Raw genomic sequence first — 6,000 nt, 5'->3', positions numbered from 1 at the left:
AGTTGTATTGACGTACACTTTTCAAGGCATTTCACGATGAAATGTACCTTCACACGTTTTATTTATTTATTTATGGTTTTTTTTACATATTACTCACATAATGACGATCACGTGTAAAAAAATAACGTGTTCCCTTAGGGTAATCATGGTACTACATCATAGATAATACAGTGTGTGGAGCGTAATCGCCAATTCACACCACACGTGCACTGTATCTGAATTGATTTTTCACAACGTACCGTACGTGAGAGCCCAGGATCGTACCCGTCCCGACCAATAGAGGTCACTGTCACCAGAATTCGAATCGGTTCTTCACTTCCTGTTTATGGGCGATTATATAAGCACTCGGTTTCACGTACACCGTGAAGTCTTGCGAACACATCCTGTTATTTATGGTAAGTTCAACACGGCATGTAATGATAACAAGTGAAGATATCTCCAATAGAGAAAAGGCTATCCAAGATTTCTCACTGAGAATATCATTCCGCTCAATTCTATCTTATTTCTATAGCACTTTTAACAATGGACACAAATGGTCACAAAGCAGCATTGCAGGAATATATCAATTCTATAACAAATATAAGACGTTTAAGTCTATTTCTAGACTTTTTTTATTTTTTTTTTACTAGTTTCGAGCTTAAAATGGTCTGATTATGTTGTTCATTTTCTTTATAGAAATAAACACTTGTAATGAGCAAAGTTTTCTGCCTGTAGAATGACAATCCTGGTCAGAATTATTGGCACCCCTGAATTGAAAGTACAGAATTTTTTTAATATCTTCAGAAATAAATGCCAATGAAACAATTTCGTATAATCAGAATATTTTAATAACACGTCTAAAGTTATTGAACAACGACAACAACAACAACAAAAATAGACTTCCATATAGTGAAATTAAAAACACAAACAAAAAAAAAAATGCATGCTGGACACAATTATCGGCACGCTTTTTATGAATTTAAATGAGTTCCTCAAACATAAGAACCTGTGCTTAATTTTCAGTGATCACATGACCGGATTTAACCAACGAATGAAGGTTTTACTGCATAAAAACGGGCGGATTGTTTCCAGTTTCCTTTTCACAGTGGCGAAGATGAGAGCTCTCTGAGAGCATCAGAAATACTATTATCCGGAAACATAACAATTCCAAAGGCTATAAGGCAATCGGCAAAGATCTTGAAGTCCGTGTTCCAACAGTTCGTAATGTTATCAAGAAGTTTCACAGTCACAAAACTGTTAAGACGCTTCCAGGACGTGAAGAAGAAACTCAACGCGAAGGTTGGTGCGGACTGTGCAAAAAAAAAAAAAAACCACGCAAGACATCTAAAGAGCTTCATGCTGACCTGGAGCAATCTGGAGTGGTGGTTTCAGCCCGTACCACACGCCGCACACTGAGCCGAGTAGGGCCGCATGGGCGAAGGCCCAGGAGAAAACCACTATTGAAAGAAAGGCACAAAAAGGCAAGAGGAATGTTTGCGAAATCTTTCATAGATAAACCTCAGTCTTCCTGGGATAATGTTCTATGGACAGATAAAACCAAAGTAGAGCTCTTTGGGAATGCAGTGCATCAGTTTACAGGCAACGAAATGAAGCCCTTAAGGAATAGAACACCCTAACTACAGTAAAACATGGTGGAGGTTCTGTCATGCTGTGGGGCTGCTTTGCTGCCTCTGGTACTGGAGGCATTGAGTGTATCAAAGGAATGATGAAATCAGAAGATTACCAAGGCATTTTAGAGCGAAATGTGTTAGCTACTGCCAGAAACGTAGGTTTGAGGCGAAGATCTTTCAGCAGGACAATGATCTGAAGCACACGTCTTACAGCACAAAAGAATGGCTGAAAAGGAAAAGATGGAGTATTTTAAACTGGCCAGCAATGAGTCCTGAACTAAATCCCACTGAAAACCTTTGGAGAGAGCTGCGGCTGTGGCTAGGGTGGTTGTCCACTAATCGTAGGGTTGGCGGTTCGATTCCCGTGTCCTTGGGCAAGACACTGAACCCCCAGTTGCTCCCGATGGCAAGTTAGCACCTTGCATGGCAGCTCTGCTACCGCTGGTGTGTGTGTGAGTGGGTGAATGAGGACCATAAAGCGCTTAGGTTAAAAAAGCGCTATATAAGTGCACCATATACCGTAACTGAAAACTCCAATTACAAAGAGGATGCATAGCAATGGAAGAGTGGCAGAAAATACCAGCAGACAGGTGCAAGAAGCTTCTAGATGGCTACAAGAAACATTTAGAGGCCGTCATTGTTGCCAAAGGTTCTGCAACCAAATATTAGTAAAGGGTGCCAATAATTGTGTCCAGCGTACATTTTTTGTCTGCGTTTTTAACTGCACTATATGAAAGCCGTTGTTGTTGTTCAATAACGTTGGACATGTTATCAAAAATATTCTGATCATACAAAATTGGTTCATTTGCAATTTTTTAAAAAAATTTTTATTTCTGAAGATATTCAAAATTTTGTACTTACAATTCAGGGGTGCCAATAATTCTGAGCAGGACTGTATAAATAGGCTTAATAATCTTATATTTGGTTAAAAAGACAGAATTATGAGATGAATTCGCCTATATTTGAGATATGTTTACTTCCCAAGATATTTTAACCCTGACTGTCTGGCCTGTGTCTGAATGTTTTCTATCATTTTAAAATAATTTGTATTATCCCTTTTGTTTTGACGACTGATATTTAACCGTGTTAGACCGTGACCTTTAACTTTTTTTAAAACTCTCTCACACCAGTAGCGCATGCCGAGTTCCTGTGACGCTGCTGTAACACTCCTGCCATACGCTCAGTGTGTGAAAAGCTGCAGAAATACGATTGTTAGACTATTATCGTAAATGTGACTTAATCTATCGAATGAGCATGCGAGTCATTTTAATGAATTCAGTCCTGACTCACTGTTCAAAGGCTAGTTTTTCTGTCATTAAGTAAAATGTGAAAGAATCGTTTTTAGACCCAAGCCATCTACGATCCTTATGGCTGTGTCATTAGAGGAAGAAAAACAAAATATATCAAATAATTAATACGCTTTTGTGAGAGAATCGACCTCTTGACACTGTATGTTGGTAGGAATGACACGCCCATTCCCTAAAGGAGAAAACCATTAGGATGGGACACCTGCCCCAGCGTGGCCGTGTGTGTGTGTGTGTGTGTGTGTGTGTGTGAGAGAGAGAGAGAGAGAGAGAGAGAGAGAGAGAGAGAGAGATAAAAACAAAATATATGAAGAAAGGAAGTAAGAAAGAAGGTAAAAGAAAATAATGAGAAACAAACAAATAAACAAAAAGAAAGAACAAAAGAAAGAAAGAATGAAATGAGAAATAAATAAATAGAAAGAAAGAAAGAAAGAAAGAAAGAAAGAATGAAAGAAAGAAAGAGAAATAAAGAATGAAATGAGAAATAAATAGAAACAAAGAAAGAAAAAAGAGAAAGTATGAAATGAATAAGTAGAAAGAAAGAAAAAAGGAAAGAAATAAAGAAATGAGAAAATAGAAAAACAGAAAGAAATGAGATAACTAGAAAGAAAGAAAGAAAGAAAAAAGAGAAAGAATTAAATAAATAGAAAGAAGGAAAGGAAGGGATAAATAATGAAATGAAAAATAAATAGAAAGAAAGAAAGGAAAAGAGAAACAATGAAATGAAAAATAAATAGAAAGAAAGAAAGAAAGAAAGAAAAAGAGAAAGAATGAAGTGAATAGATAGAAAGAAAGAAAGGAAGGGATAAATAATGAAATGAAAAATAAATAGGAAGAAAGAAAGAAAAAGAAAGAATTAAATGAATAAATAGAAAGACAGAAAGAAAGAAAGAAAGAAAGAAAGAAAGAAGGTAAAAGAAAATAATGAGAAACAAACAAATAAACAGAAAGAAAGAACAAAAGAAAGAAAGAATGAAATGAGAAATAAATAAATAGAAAGAAAGAAAGAAAGAAAGAAAGAAAGAATGAAAGAAAGAAAGAGAAATAAAGAATGAAATGAGAAATAAATAGAAACAAAGAAAGAAAAAAGAGAAAGTATGAAATGAATAAATAGAAGAAAGAAAAAAGGAAAGGAATAAAGAAATGAGAAAATAGAAAAACAGAAAGAAATGAGATAAGTAGAAAGAAAGAAAGAAAGAAAGAAAAAAGAGAAAGAATTAAATAAATAAATAGAAAGAAGGAAAGGAAGGGATAAATAATGAAATGAAAAATAAATAGAAAGAAAGAAAGAAAGAAAAAGAGAAAGAATGAAGTGAATAGATAGAAAGAAAGAAAGGAAGGGATAAATAATGAAATGAAAAATAAATAGGAAGAAAGAAAGAAAAAGAGAAATAATTAAATGAATAAATAGAAAGACAGAAAGAAAGAAAGAAAGAAAGGAAGGAAGGAAGAAAAAAATGAAATGAGAAATAAATAGAAAGAAAGAAAAAAGAGAAAGAATGAAGTGAATAAATTGAAAGAAAGAACGAAATGAAATGAGAAATAAATAGAAAGAAAGAAAGAAAGAAAGAAGGAGAAAGAACGAGAGATTTACAGAAGGTGTAGAGGAACAAAGAGAGGATAAATGGCAGTGATATAGAGACAGAATGAAGGCCATCTGGTTTGCCGAGCTAATGATACACTCCACCGGAGCACATAGACGGGACATCAAATATGTTTGCATTTAATTAAAAATGTGTGCGATTGTTCTGTAAATAAATAAATAAATAAATAAATAAATGACAGTTATGATATATTTTCGGTCGCTGCTAAGCTTAATTACGGGTGTTCCTCTAATCATCTTTGCTGTATGCTCATACACTGTGAACTTTTACTGTTACATCTGAGATGAATTATCATCTAAAAATGTTAGCAACTGGTCTCGAGGAGAAAAAGAAATGAATGAACGCAGAATAAGATCATTTTCCTTACATGCCGCCGTAGGAGGATATCCATCACCTTCCGACTGAGATCGTTTATTATTATTATTATTATTATTATTATTATTATTATTATCATTATCACTATTATTATTTTTCTATTTATTTATTTATTTATTTTTTTATTTTTTTATTTATTTAGACATTACACAGTACAACACTTTACATTTGTATGCGAAAGTTTGTGCACGCCTGGCCAGATGACATCTTCTAATTGCTTTTTGAGGTGAAAAGAAGTTTTTAAAACAACATCTTCCTGTAAATATTAATGCACAGTTTATATTTGAGGAGTTTTACAAATATTCATAAAAAAAAATAAAATAAATAGTAATTGTGGCATGTGCAAAAGTTTGGACACTTTTGTAAAATCTCAGACCTTACTGTAATTAACTGAGGCCTGAATGACTCATTAGAACTTGTTACTCAGGTCACGGACTGTCATTAGGAACACAAATTCCAGAGCGACATATAAATTCTCTGACGGTTTTAAACCTTGACTCTTTAAGCAGCTGGTTGAGGAGCTGAAAATGAAGTTAATTGATGTCTACAGATTAAAGGAAAGGTCTCAAAAGATATAAAAGCACCCCCAGTCTCACAATTTCAACTGTCTGAAATGTCACTGAGAATTTTCAGTTAAGAGTAACTATGGAAGTGAAGGGGAGATTTGGAAAACCCAGAACCCAGAAAGACCTGCCTGTACGCTGGGCAGAAAGGCAACGCAAGACCTCCATATGGCACTCTATATGACACATGGCGTTTTAGCTGCAAAAGGAGTGGTGGTGCACTCTCCTGCTCTTCAGCATTGCTTGAACAAACAAGATCTGCATGGAAGAGTCATCAGAAGGAAATCTTACCTGCGACTTTATCACAAAAGTGAACGCCCGATGTTTGCAGCACGATATCTAGAAACAAGTGCTGTGGACTGATGAAGTAAAAATGAAACTATTTGGTGGCAATCAACAAAGGTATGTTCAAAATAATGATAGGAGCAGGACTGGCTTCCACGACAGGACAATGATCCAAAACATACCTGAGAATCCACGATGAACTACTTCAAGAAATGCAAGCTCAAGCTTTTGAAATGGTTAAGATGAGCTAGTATCGACG

This window comes from Ictalurus furcatus, chromosome 1 (assembly GCF_023375685.1).
Source record: "Ictalurus furcatus strain D&B chromosome 1, Billie_1.0, whole genome shotgun sequence".
NCBI lineage: Eukaryota > Metazoa > Chordata > Actinopteri > Siluriformes > Ictaluridae > Ictalurus > Ictalurus furcatus.
The sequence above is the reverse complement of the archived record's forward strand: the minus strand, read 5'-3'. Positions refer to the sequence as shown.